The sequence below is a fragment of the Rhinoderma darwinii genome, chromosome 2, assembly GCF_050947455.1.
Source record: "Rhinoderma darwinii isolate aRhiDar2 chromosome 2, aRhiDar2.hap1, whole genome shotgun sequence".
NCBI lineage: Eukaryota > Metazoa > Chordata > Amphibia > Anura > Rhinodermatidae > Rhinoderma > Rhinoderma darwinii.
The window spans coordinates 424267836-424290529 of record NC_134688.1 but is presented as its reverse complement, the minus strand read 5'-3'; the positions used below and the strand labels follow the sequence as shown (position 1 = coordinate 424290529).

Here is a 22694-nt window from a genome sequence, read left to right as displayed (position 1 = left end):
TCTCCATTCACTTTATGTATGACTTGCCTTTTGTGGGGGTAGTTTTGATGGCACTGTTATGGGGGCACGGTGGCTGCGTCCTATGGAAATCACTGTTGATGTCTCATTGGGGGCAGTGTGGCTGGTAGCCTTATGGAGTACTGTGGCATATGAAAAACTTGCAGCTGTATGTGCCAAGTATGTTTGCACTCTGTATTCTCATTTGCTCGGTCTATGGACTACTAACTAGTATATAATAATAAAGAAAACTGATTTCCTTTTACTAATGAACAAGCTCTTCATTACACACGTAGGTATATAAGTATCCCTGGCTGCTCACTCCGGCTATATACAGTTATACCGCAGGCGCTCCTGTACTATATACTATACAATTACCACATTCCATGTCTTTCCTGCTGGGAAAGAAGGAGTTAACACAATCCGGATTAATCATGTGACGCGATGACATCCTCGGGGAGGCGTGGCTACAGTCCTCCATTATTTCTAACCAGCTCTAGGAAAAAGAAAATCCATAGAGGGAGGATCGGGCTGAGCTGGTTAATGCAGGGTCCTGTGCAGGTCGTGCCGTGCTGCAGGCGCTCCCCCCGCGGTATGTATAAGATCATGGCTAATACGCGGCACATGGGGGGCTCTCCTGGCAGCTGGGGCAGTGTGTAGTGCAGCGCTGCCGGGATCTGCAGTGATCTTGTCAGTGATGCTGCAGTGATCCAGTCACTGATCCCTAGTGCACAATGTATATATGTATACACGTGACCCGCCGGCCGCGGCACTCTTCATTCTGGAGGCTGTAGTGTAGAGCTACTACCTGGCCCACATACTGCACTCCTACCTCAGCTGTCACACACGTTGCGTGTTCTGGGAGATCCTCCACCCTGACTGCTGCCACATACTGAGGAAGGACATATCCTCAATGTTCCGAATAATATGAGAGATGTAATGATACGTGACACATGAGTGTTAATACATGACACATGCAAAGGTGACACATGAGCGTTAATACATGACACATTCAAAGGTGACACATGAGCGTTAATACGTGCCCCATACATACGTGACCCACATACGTGACGCATTCATAGATGACACATGATCGTTCATACGGGACACATTCATACGTGACATTTATATGTTACACATGAGAGTTCATATGTGACTCATTCGTAGGTGACACATGAGCGTTCATACGTGACACATGACCGTTCATACGTGACCCATTCATACGTGACCCATTCATACGTGACGCATTCATAGATGACACATGAGCGTTCATACGGGACACATTCATACGTTACACGTGAGCGTTCATATGTGACTCATTCATAGGTGACACGTGAGCGTTCATACGGGACACATTCATACGTGACATTCATATGTTACACATGAGCGTTCATATGTGACTCATTCGTAGGTGACACATGAGCGTTCATACGTGACCCATGACCGTTCATACGTGACCCATTCATACGTGACCCATTCATACGTGACCCATTCATACGTGACACATGAGCGTTCATACGGGACACATTCATACGTGACATTCATACGTTACACGTGAGCGTTCATATGTGACTCATTCATAGGTGACACGTGAGCGTTCATACGTGACATTCATATGTTACACATGAGCGTTCATATGTGACACATGAGCGTTCATACGTGACACATGAGCGTTCATACGTGACACATGACCGTTCATACGTGACCCATTCATACGTGACCCATTCATACGTGACCCATTCATACGTGACGCATTCATAGATGACACATGAGCGTTCATACGGGACACATTCATACGTGACATTCATACGTTACAAGTGAGCGTTCATATGTGACTCATTCATAGGTGACACGTGAGCGTTCATACGTGACACATTCATACGTGACACATGAGCGTTCATACGCGTGACCTGTGAGAATACGTACGTTACGTGAGAATACATATGAGATACTTTCTTATTGACAGACCCTCAAGTGTTATAATTGTGTATAATTGTATGTTGACCATATATATTCTATATAAATACCATGTGTTATGTAACAGATGCATCCATATAAATACATTGGGGGACATTTACTAAGACTGTTGTGTTGTGTTGTGAAAGTATTTCCGCATGTGCCATATCACTCCACATGAGTTTCCCTTTAGGAACACTTTCCAAGGCTTTGTCTCCCCCACCTCTCTACCAGTTACATTCTAAGCAGAATTAATATATATATATATAATGTGTGTGTGTATAATATATTTCCTTAGAGAACAAGGGGCCATGGTGTCCATAACAACCAATCACTGTTCATGTCTCATTTTTTCAATTCAGATTAGAAAATGAAAGCTGAGCTGTGGTTGGTTGCTGTGGGTAACGAGGTCACTTTCCACTGTTTTGACATGCGTCCAGTTGTATTTTGGTTCGGTTTGTGGCACTACTAGTACAGGAAGGCAGAGGAAACGATCTGTGGTAAGATGGTTATTTAGTAATGAGAAAGATTGGTGTTTGATATTACCGGATGGTCAGGTTGAGCTGAGCTGAGAGTCGTCTTATCCACGTAATGCTCGGCTAAGTATCCGTGTCATCCCACATGTTTTCCAGATGTTTAGACACTACTTTTTCTTTCGAGAACAGATTGGCATTCTACTGCCCTACAATTCCATCGGCGGCATATCTATCGTATGTGCCACAAGTGTCTGATTGGTGGGAGTCTGACTGCTGATCACGATATAACGCCACTCTCAACCAGGCACGCATTTCCGAATTGCAACACAGTCCCATTCAGACAAATTTCTATTCAACACCTGGGTGGAAGTGACAATGGGGGCGTTGTTGAGATTTGTAGGGGTCCCAGTGATAATACATTGATAATATATCTCATAGATATGGTAACAATGTCTGATTGGCGACACGTGAGTACGACCACTGTGACCCCAGTCGATCTGAGATTGGTGGCATATTTTAGCGATCTGCCACAAATGTCTGTTATGAGGCAACCCCTTTAACCCTAATTGACATTTTCTAAACACCCTTTAAAGCATGCTATCTCGTGATGGGGGCACTTTAGGTATTGCAACACCTCTCATAACCTTGTTGTAGTGGCTCTGTCAAGTTCAAGTTTGTTTCATTTTAAAATATATTGCAGATACCACAATTTTTCCGCATAACCGAAATAAAAACCTGTTGAACAAGTGACACTGGTTACGTATGGCTTCTGCTTCCTTCTCGTACTGACCTCTGGCACATGAAGAGGAAGGTAACGTGGACAACCACTGCTTGGCTTCTCACATGTATCTAGGAGAGGAGCGCAGCACAGAGGGGAGATCACAATAGGTGGCGGCGTTATTTGGTACGATGCGGTTGGAGGTTTACGGGGGGGCATTGTTGCGTTTTCTATATGGTCCTTTAAACTTCTCAGTGACTTTACACTTTTTTAGCTTACTTTAGAGGGTGCATTATACATCTTCCTGATCATCTCTGTAACCAGTGATGTGTGGTTTTTTATTCTCCGTATTATCTGTGCTGATCTTGAATGAACGTCTGTCTGGGCAGTCTTAATCAGTATCACATATCTTTCATTATGTGTTTGCTTCGCTGGTAAAGAAGGGATAGAAGTTGAATTAGTTAGGAAGAAAAGCAGCAGGAATTAAAGGGAAACTGTCAGTAGGTTTGGAGCCACAAAACCAGTATGTTTTATATAGCTGGGATTTAGTCTTCTAAGCCTGCCTGCCTACCTCAAATACTGACATTTAGGCAGGAGTTAGGCCCCATGCACATGACCGTAAAAATTCTCTGTAATTGCGGATTGTAATACGGTCTGCAATTACGGACCTGCCCGGTTCTATTGGCCGCAGGCACCTTTCCGTTTTGCTACGGATAGAACCGTGCCGGGAATTATGGAGCATATCCTACATTTCACTTTTTTTACGGGCCGTGCTCCCGTACTTTGTATGGGAGCACGGGCCGAAAATGTGTCTGTCGGCGGCCGGCCCTTCCAGCAATCACGGGCCGTGATTACGGGCACGGTCGTGTGCATGAGGCCTTAGTAAATAAAATTACAACTTACTGAAAGGAGTCCGGGTAAAAAGTGTATCGGCATCGGGCACGCAAAGCCCAGGACAGTACTCCTTCGCTTGACTACGCAGTGTACTGTCCTCTGCGATGTGTTCGCAATGTGCATTTGCCCGATGGGGTTCCCGGTCTTATCTTAGTAAAGTAAATTACAACTTACCAACTATTCCCTAAATGTCAATTTTTGAGGTAGGCAGGTTTGGAAAACTAAACCTCAGATGCATAACAGGATGCTTATGGTTTAGTGGATCCAAACCTACTGATTGTTTCCCTTTTAAGAAAAGTCTCAATTTGTTTCTAGTGATGACAAATGTTGACATAATTCCATAAGGATTTCCCTGGAATGTGTCATATGATGACTCTGTATCTGCTTTCTTTCCCCATAACTCATGGTTTGCTGTCGCTCAACTTGCTGCTGCTTGTCTAGGAGGCTCCAACTCCGTCTACTTGCTATAAGTCAGCATTTGTACATCAAGTGATTCATGAGATTGTAGAAAATTCATTTACAAGTTGGAGGTGTGGTAATATCATTGCAAAAGTGAAATCGTTCTGTTTTGTCCGTGAAATTAACAAGTAGTGAAACAGTTAGGGGCTGTTCACATCTGCGTTAGCGGCTCCGAAATTACCCGCGCTATTTTTTTCTGTTTAAAACCACGGTCACCCCGATGTAAAGCCGATGGAACCCATTAAATTTAATAGGTTCCGTTGGCCACTGGTGGTGTCCGTGTTGCAACAGAACCATTGCGTCCGACTTTCCCCTGCACAACAACGGAATGCCCTGATGCAGATGTGAACACGGTCTTACATTGTTCAATGTGTTCAAGAGCCAAACGTATAAACAGTAAATTATAATGGTCATAATGACTGTGTTTTTGAACTTGGTGATGATTAGATTCCTTGAATTACTAGCATGTACGTCACTGCTGCACCTATGTGCACGTGCATATACTGTTTTTATTCAGACTTCCAGAACTGCTGCAGGCATTTGATGTAAAAAAAAAAAGACAAATTAAATTGTTATGTTTGAATATAACCAATCCGGAAACAACTTTTTCTTTTTGTTAAAGAGGATGTTTATAATTCCCTATCTCCTAACTAATCTAATAGGCGCTGTGATGCTGATAACTACAGTGTCATTTTTTTCAAAAAACGTTTATTATTTGCAGTTGTGAGCATTTTTCTAAATATGCTAATTGGGCTATAATAGCCAAATAGGAGGTGACTCGTTTTTTTCACTCTGGGCGGTGTAATATTTTCTGTATGACGTTGTCCAATCCGCATCATACAGTTCTCCTCTTCCCAGTTCTGTAACACCGTGTGATCATATAGTTTACAGCTTCCATTCTTGACTGCGTTTTCAACTGGTGATACCTCCGATTGTCTCACAGCTAGAACCTGGTGCCATATGAAAGATTAGAATCTCATTTTTCATATGCCACCACAACCACTCTTCTAGGTGGTCCACAGCCCGAGATCTAGCCGATTTTTAAGTGATCCCCCCCCCCCCCCTTCCCTCCAGCCTCAGTCTCTCACACTGCGTGAAGCAGCTTCATGCTGATAGGACAGCGTCAGAGGCTGTGAGGAGGCTCCACCTCAGGAGAATCGCTGCTGTTACCTCCCACTTGTCTAGTATAGCCTCATTTGCATATTTAGAAAAAAAAGCTCATAACTTTTAAAATAAACATTTTGGGACACCATTTTCCCTAGCTTGATCAGTGTGACAGCGCCTATTCGTATAGCTAGGAGATTGGGAACTACTAAACTAGTGACAGGTCATCTTTAAGGATCTGGTATTGAGAGCTTCATCAGCCGCAATTAAAAGAAACCCAAAAATTAAAGTCCAGGTAGTAATTCCTAGGCAACATGTGCTGCTAGACCGAAAGAATTTCTTTCCCAAAAAGATCTCAGGGAAAGGTTTTCATTCATTCTCATAATGGGATCCTGTTTTTGATGCTAAATATATGGCTATCGTGCGGAGCCATAATACGCCCCTCTTGGGAAACCTCTGGGCAGAATGTAGACTAAAGCTGGAGTAAAGTCCACTGATTATGGTGGGATTGGCCAATGATCCAATGTCTATGCAGGAAGCTGAACATTGAGTTGGGGGGGCACCAACTCTTATCTCTTAGGGTAAGTTCACACGCAGCAGATACATTGCAGCAATTTCTTACATCTGAATTGGGTTCTGCAGAATGTGCATGGATTCCTGCCATTCAGACATATAGGAGATTTGCAGAAATTTCTCTTTTGAACACACAATATATATATATATATATATCTTCTCTTTTCATACCTGCGCTATTGTATCTGGTAAAACCATGGATGCCACTATGGAAGGCTATTGGCACTTCCGGTATTTTCGTCGTATTGCTCCTCTGACGGAGCAGAACAACAGAAACACGGCCGCAGATGTGAACAGGCCCTAATGTGTATGGCCACCTTTAGGTGAGTGAGATTCTGTTCCATTTTTTTGGTCAATACTAGTCTGACGCGATTACTATTCCGGAATGTTGTTCAATTTCCTGAACATCAGTTGTATTAATATTAGAGGTTTCTTTTAGCTATATTCCATAGGGTTTTTTGTACTATGTATGAGCTGGTGACACATTTTCCAGGGTGTGGCAGATGAGTTGACTGATGACGCCATTACTATGTGCATAGGGTGTTGACTCCTCAGTCTGGCTCTAGGATACTAGTTGATAGAACTGATTACCATTTTCTGTTGTTCAGTCGCTGGTGTTGGGTGAGTGGGGGTTGGTGAGTTATTTGGGAAATAACATTGACGTTGTACTAAAGGCCCTTTTACACAGGCCAATTATCGGGCAAGCGATCATGCACGGAATGCTCATGCCAATAATTGCCCTGTGTAAACAGGGCAGTGATCAGCAGATGAACAAGCCAACGCTCGTTCATCTGCGGATGGTATAGTTTTAAAAAACAAAAATATTATCCTTGTCGGCAGCACGTTTCCCTGTGTAAATAAGGAGACGCGCCGCCAACATGATGATAACGTATGGGGACGAGCGATAGGAGTAACGAGCACTCGTCCCCATACATAGCTCCTTGTGACCGGAGCAAACGAGCGCCGATCAACGAGCTGTCCCATTGATCGGCGCTTGTTGCATCGGCCAAAATTTTGGCATTTTGGCCGTTGTAAGAGGACCTTAACTGTCAGAAGTTGCGCGCTACCAGTAGTAATGGATTTGTTGCTGATTTTCCGTCCTTTTTCGTGAGTGGATCAGCTCCGGAAGACTATTGCAGGCGAGGGAGTGAGATTAAACAAATATCATCCACATGCTGCTGAGCAAATTCTGCATGGAAACAGAGCATGCTCATTCTGTTTCTGAGGTTCGCCACCGATTTCACCCTTTTAATGGAGAAGAGGTGAAACCTGCAGTAAATCCGCGGTTAAATCTGCATTTAAGACATGATGATTTTGCTGTGGAAAATCTACAACAAAAATACAATACCTGTGCGGTACCCTTAGGCAACATGCACATGTGGCAGATCTTGATGCGGGAATTCCGCATTAAAACCGCAGATAATTCCGCAATGTTACTGAATGGGGCTTTAACAAACCAAATTCACTCGCAGAATAAAAATATCCGCTCCGCTACTGACTTTTAAATTTGCAGCATGCCCTATCTGTTGTGGAAAAGCTGGAGATGTTCACCGCTGATTTCGTTCATTGCATTGCAAGGAATGAAAATCTGCGGCTAACTTCCCCACCAAAATAAACCGCAAAATACTTGTGTATTTCATTGTCGATGTTGGTGCGCCTTTTTAGGCCGGTTCCCCAGCTTAATTTTACGTGACGTGTGAACATAGCCTAATATGTCAGTAAACCAAATATCTCACCCTGCCTGATAGTTTGCTACAATGTATCAGTGTAGGTAAATTGTGTCAGCTTGGAGTCCAGTCTGTTAGCTCACAGAGAATGGCCTATCAATACAATTGTAGCAAGTATTCGTTATCTGTGAGTCTTTGGCCCTTGACTGTAAACAAGGTTCCAGTTCACCAATGGCAAACAATTCTACAATCACGAAGATTTATCTACACAAACTGTTTCCAGGTTCAGATACAGGTTGAAGGCTCTGTTCACATCGGAGTCGTTGCTTCCGTTTATAACATAAGCTACGGATGACGGATACCACGGCGCCCGATGAACCCTATTGATTTATAATTTGACACGTTTTTATTTTGTATGTTTTTTTTTTTATTTTTTTTTTTTTACTTTAATTATCCTGGTCCATAGCAAGTGTCAAGGCTACTCTTAACAATTTAGTCACCCGGTGGTGGTGGTACAGTAACTACAGTGTTGATTTTTTTGTGGGATTTTTTTGCATTTTTTTTTTCCATAAAAAAGGTTTGTCATGTTGCTGACACTTTATCCTGACACTTTCTAATATCCTGGTCAAAATGGAAAACAATATTTGTTAAAGGTTATTGCGTTTTATTACTTGCATACCATGTATGTTATAAGTAGTATTTGCATACCTCTCTGAACTCTGCACTGCCCTTTATAATGCAATGTGATAATGTTAGTACTAGGGCTTGGCTCGTCTTGATGATACTTCTCTCTAAATACAGCATGGGGTCTACTCTTGCCATGAAAGCTATTTTAGTGAAGTTGATTGCTTATCCAGTTTGGCTTTTTTTGTCTTGGGGGAAAAAGTTACTTTGGTATTTGTCTGACATTATAACCTAATTATTATGACCTACTATAAGAATAAGACCACATGGAGCGGCCCTGACCCGGCCACGATATGGCCAACAACTGTGTCGGCACCATGTCAGGCGTGGCTGTCAAATAGTCCTTTGTGCACAATGGTGGAACACGGAACATCGCTAGCAATGCCGTAGGGTAATCTGCAACCTCACAGCATATCTTCTTGATAAGATGCGTTGTACCAGCTTTGTCTTGGACAACCTCTTTAATTACATTAAATTATCGAGTTGACTAAGGCTTCGTTCACATCTGCGTTGGGGTCCCGTTCTGACGTTCCGTCGGAGCTTCTTTCGGAACGTCCGAACGGGACCTCAACACAGATGTGAACGAAGCCTTAGTTTGTCTTTGTAAGAAGTTATCAGTTTTAGGCCGAATTCACACGAGCGTGTTTGGTCCGTGATATAGAGGCTTTTTATAGTAAAAAATTCAGTTTTATTGACTTTCTGCTGACCAGAGACAGTTTGATAGAAGCGGGGGTATTCGGTCAGACATGCACCATTGTGTATGTTATCGCATTTTCTCTTCTCTCTTTATGAAAATTTGACTTTTGGCCAGAGCTCTCTCTGTTGGGCCGTGTCTATCTCAGGAGAGAGCTGTAGATCAAATAGAAAGTAAGGGAACTGCATTGTGTGAATAGAGAGAAGACTGGATCCAAAAATGTTGTGGTTACCGGCAATTGTGAAGAAGTCAAATGTCATCTTCTATAAAGTCTGCGGAGAGGACAGTCAGACCGTTACTTATTCAGAAACCGATGTGAAGTTTACTGGTCTTTTCTATTTTCTCCTATTACCGGTGAAGTATTGGATGTATTGATTTGTCAATCATTCAAAGCAAACTTGGCCTCGATTTTGATCTTTCATGTCTACGATTACTGTGATGTCCTGGATTGTGACTTAATGCAGAAAATTGGAATTTCCTCACATTTATGTTCCTTTGAGGCGGACGGGTAACCATTTTAACCCTTTGAATTGTCCATGGTTTAAGGATCGGGTTAAAAAAAAAAAAAAAAAAAGTAGAAACTTCTCTCCTGCAAAGGTAGGAGATCTCTAAGGCCTCATATACACAGCACATTGCCATACAACGTTTCAGTGAGTTCTGTCCCCTTTTTCACGCATAAGTAACGCATCATATCTATTCCAATGGTGCTTGCCAGCAGCTTACCTTGGGGATAGCAACTGATCGAGTGGAGTCCTGGCAGTGAGAGTCTCCCCAATCAGCACATTGTTGGGGGACCTGTTTTTTGCTAAGAGGACGTCCATATTGGACAACCCTATCCCTTTAACACAGACTGTAAATAGAGCAAATTTGTATAAGAAAACTGTGTTGCTTCACTTGTAAATATTAGAACTTGTCGTGCTACATTGTTACATCGGCAAAACAGCCAGGTTAGAGTTCAATTGACACGACGCTCCCGTCTTTTTAATATTCATGTAACTTAAGATCAGAAGAGGCCGCTAACAGTGACGCCAGACCTCAGCTTTGCTATTTTTGGTGCATAGATTGTTTTTATTCTGCTCACATATGAGGCCCTGCTTTGTGTATTTATGTTTTATGCATTTTTCTATCTAGAGACTTGATTTTTCCATGGAATGCTTTTTGCTTCTACACAGTCATCTATAGGGTATTGCCTGGAGCGATGTGCATAGTATTGACAGTAGCTGTGCTCCATTGTTATATGACCTCGGGTCTTTAACCTACAACCATGACATATACAGACCGGGAGCATTTCTGTAAATGTTTACTTTGTATTAAGTATATTCCCTGTGTATTATCTCACTGCTATGGTGGGAACTAAACATGTCCAATACCAGCCAGCTGCTTCACTGCTCATATCTTATGAATGAATTCAGTTTTAATTGATTTAAACTACTTATCTGCATGAGATTTACTAATTCTTCTAGGAAGAGGTGTTTTTGAATTAACTAGTTTTTTTCCAAGGCCGTGTTCACACACTGTTGTTTTGGAGGCCCAATAATTGACAGATATGCACTTCTTCATTCTCCACATGTCTAGGATGTAACATCATGTTTTCCTCCATGAGCCTGCACGTTAATTCTATGGAGGTTAGCGGCTGTCAGACATCTTGGTATAAATGCTAGTTTTGCAAAGGACAAAGCCTAGCTGTCCGATCTTTCCACGTTCGTGTTTTTGTTTTTTGTTTTTTAAATATGCCTCTCTCATTTTGACTGCTAATGTTTACAAGTGGTCAGGCACCAAAGACCTAAGATTGCCAGTGGATCCCACTGTCAAATATCCGCTATGTATGGGCATCTTTACTGAATTTTTTGGCCGATCCTGCATTGTATTCGTAGTCCGGTTCTACTGACTCTTCAATGTGTTTGAGGGGTGTTGAAAGGTAAAATTCATTGGACAGGTCTCATTTTTCCTGTATTGTTAACAAGAGAAGAGATATATTTTTCTTACAGTTATTGAGTGTTTTTTTTTCTTTTTGGCAGATTAAATATTACTTTTCTGTTAGGGCATAAGAAACAAACTTTTTAATTAGAAGCATTTAAAAAAAATAAAAAGAAAGGCTCCTGTGTCTATATATTGCTGTTACGTACTTGAGACGCCGACTAGCGTTCACCTAATATGTTCAGTGCCGATGAGAAGAAGCTGCTTCGAGTGTGCCAATTCTTATTGGTTGGCCTGCACAATAGGAATCAGTCCACCACCTATGTACAAGAGAACAAATTCACAAACTGGGGGTTGTTAATATTGTCTGCCGTTTTAAACACATAGTTGAGCTGCAGCCCGGTCATGGTCACTGTTTCTACAAGCCGGCTAGCTCACGTTACACTTGCAAATACTCCCATCCCCATTCGTACTTTTGTGTTATTTCTTTGCTCCTAGATTAGCTATAGCTTGGTTTCTTTTTGCAAAGAAGCTTTAGGCTATGTTCACACGGGGTATTTTGCCGAGTTTTTTGACGCGGAAACCGCGTCGCAAAACTCGGCAGAAACGGCCCGAGAACGCCTCCCATTGATTTCAATGGGAGGCGTCGGCGTCTTTTTCCCGCGAGCAGTAAAACTGCCTCGCGGGAAAAAGAAGCGACATGCCCTATCTTCGGGCGCTTCCGCCTCCGACCTCCCATTGACTTCAATGGGAGGCAGGAGAAAGCTAATATATCTCGCTGTTTTATGCCCGCGGCGCTCAATGGCCGCGGGCGAAAAACGGCGTGATAATTGCCGCGAAAATCGGCGTGCAGGGAGAGGAATATCTGCCTCAAAGTTCCAAACGGAATTTTGAGGCAGATATTCCTCCCCCAAAATACTCCGTGTGAACATAGCCTAACTTGTGAATATGCCTGATGCACAACATAGCCACTGTCGCTGTGGACTGACCCTAATGGACTCTATTGAAACTTGACGATATGAGCACTTAATACACTCGAAAGGGCAAAAGTGCTGAATTGACTGAAGCCAATTTACTGCTTAAAGAGGCTCTGTCACCAGATTATAAGTGCCTATCTCCTACATAATCTGATCGTCGCTGTAATGTAGATAACAGCAGTGGTTTTTATTTTGAAAAACGATCATTTTTGAGCAAGTTATGAGCAATTTTAGATTTATGCTAATTAGTTTCTTAATAGACAACTGGGCGTGTTTTACTTTTTACCAACTGGCCATTGTACAGAGGAGTGTATGAGGCTGACCAATCAGTGACCAATCAGCGTCATACACTTCTCATTATTACAGTGTGATTATGCAGTGAAAGAAGCAGGGCTGGAACAATTAGAAGTGCATGACACTGATTGGTCAGCCTCATACACTCCTCTGTACAACGCATAGTTGGTAAAAAGTAAAAACACACCCAGTTGTCTATTAAGAAACTCACTATCCTAAATCTAAAATTGTTCATAACTTGCTCAAAAATGGTAGTTTTTCAAAATAAAAGCCACTGCCGTTATCTACATTACAGCGACGATCAGATTATGTAGGAGATAGGGCACTTACAATCTGGTGACAGAGACTCTTTAATGTTTGAGGTCAATTGACTCCGGTCCATGATTAGGTGGAATATCATAGATAAGGAGTCTTGTGAAGGTTAGAGAGGTCTAAACGGTGTTATCCTTCTAGAATAAATACTTCTATTGGAACCCTGCTTGTACTGATATCCTCTTCAAATATTATTTTTCAGTCCTCCTTGTTTAAAGAGACTGTGTCACTAGTTTAGTAATGCTCTATCTCCTAGCTAATCTAATAAGCGCTGTCACACTGATAACGCTAGTGAAAATTGTGTCCCAAAAAGTTTATTATTTAAAAACTTGTGCTTTTTTTTGTATATATGCAAATGAGCCTATACTAGACAAATGGGTGTCAGAACCAGCGATTCTCCTGAGTTGGAGCCTCCTCACAGCCTCTGACACTGTCCTATCAGCATGAAGCTGCTTCACACAGTGTGAGAGACTGAGGCTGGAGAGAAGGAGGATCACTTCAAACAGCTATATCTCCGGCTGGGGACCACCTAGACAACCAGCGGTTCTGTTGGCATATGAAAGATGAGATTCTAATCTTTCATATGACACCAGGATCGCAGTTCTAACTGTGAAACAACTGGAGCTATCAGTTGAAAACACATTTGGGAATGGAAGCTGTATATTATATGATCAGGCTGTGTTGCTGGGTAGGGAAGGGGGAAGCTGTCTGACGATTGGACAGCGTCATACAGAAAACATTACACCGCCCAGAGTGAAAGGAAAGAGTCACCTCCTATTTGGCAAGTAGAGCTAAAGTAGCATATTTTAGAAAAATGCTAATAACTTTTCAAATAATAAATAAAAAAAATAATAATCACACTGTAGTTATCAGCATCATAGCACCTATTAGATTAGTTAGGAGTTCGGGAATTAATAAACTAGTGACAGAACCTCTTTAAATGAGTGAAAAAGCCTTACTGGCCATGCACGGTGAGATGCGTCACAAACACGTGCTTGGTGGGACATCTTTCATTCTTCGATCCCCCACTTTGCCCTGTTGAGGGCTCAATACTTTGCTTTTCTATAAGAAAAAGGCATGATTGTGATTATCAGAAACACTCAATTGCTATCCATGAGTGATCAATTCCCCTGACAACATTCATTATTGTAGAAATCAAGTCAAGGAGTAAACTTTTGTCAAACACCTCTGAAACTGTTAGTTACATAGCTACATAGTTAATAAGGGTGAACGAAGACACCGGTCCATCAATTCCAACCACAATGTTGATCCAGAGGAAGGCAAAAAAAAACAAAAAACCCTTTGAGCAGTGCCTCATGTTAGGGAGACCAATTCCTTTCACGTCTACATAATAAGTCCAAAAATCAACAACCAATGTCTAGCGATGTAGTTCATATAACTTGTAATGTTAGATCTTTTAAGAAAGGTAGCCAGGCCCCTTCTTGACCTTGTTTAACAAATTAACCATCACAACATGGTGTGTCAGCGAGTTCCATATTCTCGCTGCTCTTAGGCCGGGTTCCCACGGGTCAGATACGCTGCGTAAAAACTGCGCAGGATATCTGACCTGGAACCTGCAGCACCTTCTGTTAGAAAAACCACACGATGTGGTGCGGTTTTTCGAACTGAATTTCCACTGCAAAAAACAGCGCGGAGAAAAAAAAAAGCCACTCGTACTTACCCCCTCCCTCTTCTATGCGCGTAGTCCGGCCTACTATGATGACGTTGCAGGCCATGTGACGCTGCAGTCTGTGATTGGCTGCTGTGGTCACATGGGATGAAACCTCATCCCAGGAGGCTGGACTACAGGAAGTAGAGCGTTCCGGGTAAGTATGATTTTTTTTTTTCCCGGTGTTGTGATTTTCGCGGCATGTTTGCTGTGATTCAGCCGCAAAAGTCGCAACACTTGGCTTTCTGGTGCGGGTTTTGCAACCCCATTGAATTCAATCGGGAAAACCCGCAACAGAAAATCAGCATAAATTGACATGCTGCGGAATTAAATTCCGCACTGCAGGTCAATTTCTTAACGTTTACACTGCGTTTTTCCAAATCTCATCCACTTTGCTGCTACTGTAAATGCTGTGCAATTTCCGCAAAGAATTCAGTTGCGGAAATTGCTGCAGCGTTTTCGCTTCGTGGGAACCCGGCCTTACAGTTAGAGGCTCTGTCACCAGATTTTGCAACCCCTATCTGCTATTGCAGCAGATAGGCGCTGCAATGTAGATTACAGTAACGTTTTTATTTTTAAAAAACGAGCATTTTTGGCCAAGTTATGACCATTTTCGTATTTATGCAAATGAGGCTTGCAAAAGTACAACTGGGCGTGTTGAAAAGTAAAAGTACAACTGGGCGTGTATTATGTGCGTACATCGGGGCGTGTTTACTACTTTTACTAGCTGGGCGTTCTGATGAGAAGTATCATCCACTTCTATTCACAACGCCCAGCTTCTGGCAGTGCAGACACAGCCGTGTTCTCGAGAGATCACGCTGTGTCGTCACTCACAGGTCCTGCATCGTGTCAGACGAGCCGGCACCAGAGGCTACAGATGATTCTGCAGCAGCATCGGCGTTTGCAGGTAAATCGATGTAGCTACTTACCTGCAAATGCTGATGCTGCTGCAGAATCAACTGTAGCCTCTGGTGCCGACGCGATGCAGGACCTGTGAGTGACGTCACAGATCTACACTGCCAGAAGCTGGGCGTTGTGAAGAGAAGTGGATGATACTTCTCATCAGAACGCCCAGCTAGTAAAAGTAGTAAACACGCCCCGATGTACGCACATAATACACGCCCAGTTGTACTTTTACTTTTCAACACGCCCAGTTGTACTTTTACTTTTCAACACGCCCAGTTGTACTTTTGCAAGCCTCATTTGCATAAATACAAAAATGGTCATAACTTGGCCAAAAATGCTCGTTTTTTAAAAATAAAACCGTTACTGTAATCTACATTGCAGCGCCTATCTGCTGCAATAGCAGATAAGGGTTGCAAAATCTGGTGACAGAGCCTCTTTAAGGCCCTTGTACACTGGCCAATCATCGGGAACGAGCGTTCATAGAAGGCTCGTTCCCGATACTTGCACTGTGTAAACAGGGCAGCGATCAGCAGATGATCAGCTCGTTCATCTGCTGTTTGTGTCGTTTTAAATGTGAAAAATGTTATCGCTGTCGGCAGCACATCTCCAAGTGTAAACAGGAAGAAACGCTGCTGACATGATACAAATGTATGGGGACGAGCGATCAGAGTAACGAGCGCTTGTCCCCATAGTAGCTCCTTGTGAAAGGACCAAACGAGCGCCGATCAACAAGCTGCCCCGTTGATCGGTGCTCATTGCACTGACCAAAATGGGCCTGTGTAAAAGTACCTTTATACTTCTTGTGGTCAGTTTGTGTATACATTCCATTGTTCAGTTTGTGTACTTTGCTTTGCTCCTTGTCCGTTCATAGCCCCCACCTAACAGGTATTTAAAGCCCTGGGATATGTTGTATCTGGTTGGCCTCGGCTGGGACCATGAACTGTATAGGTGCGCAACAAACTTTTGGTTGTCATGGACCGATATGGGTGTATATTGGTGAATAATATACAACGGGAGCGGTTGCCTATTGCATATATCACTACCAATCACAAAGTAATTGATTTTGGCAGTAGTTATATGCTGAACTAGAGAATATCCGTAAATGCTGTCGCAGGTAAAAAAAAAATATATACTGAGGGCTAAAACCATATACAGGCACCTGAGACCTGTGCTCTAGGACTAGTTGATGCTTTGCAGCCGGGTTGTATACATACAGTAATCGCTAGATTGGGAGTTTACTGACTGCTTTTGTTACAGACGAGGGGCTGGCAGATGCCTCTTTGTCTAAACTGGAAGGGATTAGCTAGATCCAGGTCTTGATGTTCATTGCCTGAAATAAGCTTTGATGAGAAAACAATCCCTTGTCATGGCAAATTGTAAAGGTGAATACAATTCTTTTCTTCCTAATTAAATAATTGTGTTTGAGTTCTATTGTGTAAGTTACATTTATCTACACGCTACAATACCGTGTACGATTCTGCGACATGACTGTTTGCTCCTTGATATAGTCTAATAGTAAAGGAAGCGTACAACATGAACCGGTAGCGATTTATTCAGGAATTTGAGCTTTCCTTCACCTGGGGCAAAAGTTTGTTTGCTGCCTAGCCCTTTATCCAAATACCCAGGCCTAGGTAAAACAGCTTCTTGGTGCCCAGGGCACATCAAACTAGTCCCCCTTAGTATGTTTACCCTAAGCTAACAATATTTACTTCCCTTTGCTTACATAGAGCCAGTGTATACATTACTTAGGCATTGTTCACATCTGCGTCAGGGCTCCGTCTGAGCTTTCCGTCAGAACGGAACCCTGACTGACACAAACGGAAATCAGAGGTTTCCGTTTCCATCACCATTGATTTCAGTCAGACAGCCCTGGGGTCCCTCAATATTCTGCAGCGTATTACAGCAGCAGCAAAGTGGATGGGATTATTTGAACAATCCTTATCCGCATACTGCGGAAAAATGATCAGAAAAACGTGCAGAAACTGACCTGCAATGCGGAGTTTTCACCAGCAGCGTGTCAATTTCTCTTGTGAAAACACTGCAGAATTTCCGGACAAATTCTGCAATATTCATGCTATTTGAACTTTGCCATACAGTACAGTAAACCTAGCCACAAAATAATAACACAGGCCGGACTGGTCACAAAAGTGCGGTTGGCTGGACATAGTGTAGAATTCCACCTACAGTAGGTATAAAACGGGCAGTAATGGCACAAGTTAAAGAGGCTCTGTCACCAGATTCTGAAATCCCCATCTCCTATTGCATGTGATCGGTGCTGCAATGTAGAGAACAGTAACGTTTTTTTAAAAAACGTTCATTTTTGGCCAAGTTATGAGCTATTTTATATATATGTATGCAAATGAGCTTTGAAATGGACAACCTGGGCGTTTTTATTTCGTTATGTCAAACTGGGCGTGTATTGTTTTTAACTGGGCGTGTTTACGTGTATGACGCTGACCAATCTGTGACCAGTCAGCGTCATACACTCATCTCCATTCATTTACAAGCAGCACAGCGTTCTTACTAGAACGATGTGCAGCCACATACACAAGTGTCCTGATAATAAATACACATGACCTCCAGCCTGGACGTCATGTGTACTCAGAATCCTGACACTTCTGAATCTTTTCTGTGAGATTGCAGCAAGCCACTCCTAATCTCTTGCTGGAAATCTTAGAGAAAAGATTCAGAAGTGTCAGGATTCTCAATACACATGACGTCCAGGCTGGATGGTCATGTGTATTCATTATCAGGACACTTGATTAACGTTAATCTAGTGTCCTAATAATGAATACACATGACTATCCAGCCTGGACGTCATGTGTATTGAGAATCCTGACACTTCTGACTCGCAAGAGAAACAAAATCTCGTTTAGCACCGTAATCTCGCGAGATTTCGTTTCTCTTGCTGCAATCTCACAGAAAAGATTCAGAAGTGTCAGGATTCTGAGTACACATGACGTCCAGGCTGGAGGTCATGTGTATTTATTATCAGGACACTTGTGTATGTGGCTGCACATCGTTCTAGTAAGAACGCTGTGCTGCTTGTAAATGAATGAAGATGTGTATGACGCTGACTGGTCACGGATTGGTCAGCGTCATACACATAAACACGCCCAGTTTAAAACACAATACACGCCCAGTTGGACATAACGAAATAAAAACGCCCAGTTGTCCATTTCAAAGCTCATTTGCATATATATATAAAATAGCTCATAACTTGGCCAAAAATGAACGTTTAAAAAAAAACACTTTACAGATATCTACATTGCAGCGCCGATCACATGCAATAGGGGTTAGAGAATCTGGTGACAGAGCCTCTTTAAAGAGGCTCTGTCACCAGATTTTGCAACCCCTATCTCCTATTGCAGCAGATCGGCGCTGCAATGGAGATAAGAGTAACGTTTTTTGTTTTTTTTTAAAAACGAGCATTTTTGGCCAAGTTATGACCATTTTTATATTTATGTAAATGAGGCTTTCTAAAGTGCAACTGGGCGTGTATTGTGTTCGTTACATCGGGGCGTTTTTACTTCTTTTACTAGCTGGGCGTTGTGTATAGAAGTATCATCCACTTCTCTTCACAACGCCCAGCTTCTGGCAGTGCACAGACACACATCGGCACCAGAGGCTACATTTGATTCTGCAGCAGCATCAGCGTTTGCAGGTAAGTCGATGTAGCTACTTACCTGCAAACGCTGATGCTGCTGCAGAATCAAATGTAGCCTCTGGTGCCGATGTGTCCTCGCTCGTCCGACACGATGCAGGACCTGGGGCAGGAAGTGAGTGACGTCACAGCGTGATCTCTCGAGAACACGCTGTGTGTCTGCACTGCCAGAAGCTGGGCGTTGTGAAGAGAAGTGGATGATACTTCTATACACAACGCCCAGCTAGTAAAAGAAGTAAAAACGCCCCGATGTAACGAACACAATACACGCCCAGTTGTACTTTTACTTTAAACACGCCCACTTGTACTTTAGAAAGCCTCATTTACATAAATATAAAAATGGCCATAACTTGGCCAAAAATGCTTGTTTTTTTAAAAAATAAAAACGTTACTGTAATCTCCATTGCAGCGCCCATCTGCTGCAATAGCAGATAGGGGTTGCAAAATCTGGTGACAGAGCCTCTTTAAGTAGCCAGTTATTCCTAGAACTAAATTGTGGCTCCTGAGTTATGGAAGTTATTAAAGAGGCTCTGTCACCACATTATAAGTGCCCTATCTCCTACATAAGGAGATTGGCGCTGTAATGTAGGTGACAGTAGTGTTTTTTTATTTAGAAAAACAATCTATTTTTACCAAGTTATTAGCGATGTTCGCTTTATGCTAATGAGTTTCTTAATGCCCAACTGGGCTTGTTTTTACTTTAGACCAAGTGGGCGTTGTACAGAGGAGTGTATGACGCTGACCAATCAGTGACCAATCAGCGTCATGCACTTCTCCCCATTCATTTAGTCAGCGCATAGCGACACTGCGTTGTTCGCTATGTGCTGTCTTATACTGACACATTAAACTGAAGTGTTTAGACAGTGAATAGACATTCCTCCCAGACAGGACGGGATGTCTATTCACAATCCCAACACTTCGTTAACGTTTCTGTGGTACTTGGAGCAGAGCAAGCGTAATCTCGCTGTAACCTGTCATTTACAGAGTGCTCTCGCGAGATTACGCTTGCTCTGCTGTAAGTACCACAGAAACGTTACCGAAGTGTCAGGATTGTGAATAGACATCCCGTCCTGGCTGGAAGGAATGTCTATTCACTGTCTAAACACTTCAGTACTGTTAATATTGTCTAAGACAGCACATACTGATCTAGCAGGATCCCTATGCGCTGAGTAAATGAATGGAGAGGGGTGCATGATGCTGATTGGTCAGCGTCATACACTCATCTGTACAACGCCCACTTGGTCTAAAGTAAAAACACGCCCATTTGGGCATTAAGAAAGTAATTAGCATAAAGCTAAAATCGCTCCTAAATTGGTAAAAATAGACATTTTTTCTAAATAAAAAGCATTACTGTCACCTACATTATAGCGCCCATCTCCCTATATACAGTGAAGGAAATAAGTATTTGATCCCTTGCTGATTTTATAAGTTTGCCCACTGTCAAAGATATGAACAGTCTAGAATTTTTAGGCTAGTTTAATTTTACCAGTGAGAGATAGATTATATAAAAAAAAAAAAAAAGAAAATCACATTGTCAAAATTATATATATTTATTTGCATTGTGCACAGAGAAATAAGTATTTGATCCCTTTGGCAAACAGGACTTAATACTTGGTGGAAAAACCCTTGTTGGCAAGCACAGCAGTCAGATGTTTTGTGTAGTTGATGATGAGGTTTGCACACATGTTAGATGGAATTTTGGCCCACTCCTCTTTGCAGATCATCTGTAAATCATTAAGATTTCGAGGCTGTCGCTTGGCAACTCGGATCTTCACCTCCCTCCATAAGTTTTCGATGGGATTAGGGTCTGGAGACTGGCTAGGCCACTCCATGACCTTAATGTGCTTCTTTTTGAGCCACTCCTTTGTTGCCTTGGCTGTATGTTTCGGGTCATTGTCGTGCTGGAAGACCCAGCCACGAGCCATTTTTAATGTCCTGGTGGAGGGAAGGAGGTTGTCACTCAGGATTTGACTGTACATGGCTCCATCCATTCTCCCATTGATGCGGTAAAGTAGTCCTGTGACCTTAGCAGAGAAACACCCCCAAAACATAATGTTTCCACCTCCATGCTTGACAGTGGGGACTGTGTTCTTTGGGTCATAGGCAGCATTTCTCTTCCTCCAAACACGGCGAGTAGAGTTAATGTCAAAGAGCTCAATTTTAGGCCGGATTTACACGAGCGTGTGCGTTTTGCGCGCGCAAAAAACGCTGCGTTTTGCACGCGCAAAAGGCATTTGACAGCTCCGTGTGTCATCCGTGTATGATGCGCGGCTGCGTGATTTTCACGCAGCCGCCATCATAGAGATGAGGTAGTCGACGCCCGTCACTGTCCAAGGTGCTGAAAGAGCTAACTGATCGGCAGTAACTCTTTCAGCACCCTCATCAGTGAATGCCGATCACAATATACAGCAACCTGTGAATAAAAAAAGACGTTCAAACTTACCATGAACTGCCTGCTTCCTCCAGTCCGGTCTCCCGGCCGTTGCCTTGGTGACGCGTCCCTCTCTTGTCATCCGGCCCCACCTCCCAGGATGACGCGGCAGGCCATGAGACCGCTGCAGCCTGTGATTGGCTGCAGCCTGTGCTTGGCCTGTGATTGGCTGCAGCTGTCACTTGGCCTGAATTGTCATCCCGGGAGGTCGGACTGGAGGAAGGAGCAGGGACTTATCGGTAAGTCCGAACTTCTGTTTTTTTTTTCACGTATATGTATATTGTGCTCGAAAGTCACTGTCCATGGTGCTGAAACAGTTTAAGTCTTTGAGCACCGTGGGCAGTGACTGTCTCCTGACGTCGCGTACCCGAACATTTTTTGCCGGGTTCGGTCAAAACGAGTTCGGCCGAACCCGGTGAAGTTCGGTGCGCTCATCTCTAATTTGACACTCCGTTTGGATGTTTGTAACAAGAAAAGCACGTGGTGCTTTTCTGTTTACATTCATCCTTTTGACAGCTCTTGCGTGATTTTCGCGCATGCAACGCAGGACCGTCCGTGTGGCATGCGTTGTTTTCACGCACCCATTGAAGTCAATGGGTGCGTGTTGCGTGAAAAACGCAAGAATATAGAACATGTCGTGAGTTTTACGCAACGCACTCACGCAGCGCAAAATTCACGCATCGTCTAAACAGCCCCATAGACTATTATAGGTGCGTACGACACGCGTGAAAAGCACGCGCGTCGCACGCGCGTATAATACGCTCGTGTAAATGAGGCCTTAGTCTCATCTGACCACAGCACCTTCTCCCAATCACTCTCAGAATCATCCAGATGTTCATTTGCAAATTTCAGACGGGCCTGTACATGTGCCTTCTTGAGCAGGGAGACCTTGCGGGCACTGCAGGATTTTAATCCATTACGGCGTAATGTGTTACCAATGGTTTTCTTGGTGAATGTGGTCCCAGCTGCTTTGAGATCATTAACAAGTTTCCCCCGTGTAGTTTTCGGCTGAGCTCTCACCTTCCTCAGGATCAAGGATACCCCACGAGGTGAGATTTTACATGGAGCCCCAGATCGATGTCGATTGACAGTCATTTTGTATGTCTTCCATTTTCTTACTATTGCACCAACAGTTGCCTCCTTCTCACCCAGCGTCTTTCTTATGGTTTTGTAGCCCATTCCAGCCTTGTGCAGGTCTATGATCTTGTCCCTGACATCCTTAGAAAGCTCTTTGGTCTTGCCCATGTTGTAGAGGTTAGAGTCAGACTGATGAATTGAGTCTGTGGACAGGAGTCTTTTATA

At 43.1% G+C, this 22694-nt stretch overlaps 1 protein-coding gene across 7 annotated transcripts in view; it reads left to right on the top strand.

Annotated features, from left to right (window-relative positions):
* Positions 1–470: 470 nt before the first annotated feature.
* The window catches only part of MYO18A (myosin XVIIIA), a 311527-nt gene continuing 289303 nt past the window's right edge, over positions 471–22694 (top strand). For 5 of the 7 annotated variants that reach the window (XM_075854304.1, XM_075854303.1, XM_075854300.1 and 2 more), the window contains exon 1: positions 472–589. The gene's annotated coding sequence lies outside the window, so the exon portion shown is untranslated. Of the gene's footprint in view, positions 590–22694 lie in introns of all 7 variants that reach the window. The other 2 variants (XM_075854298.1, XM_075854297.1) reach the window with 1 other exon arrangement.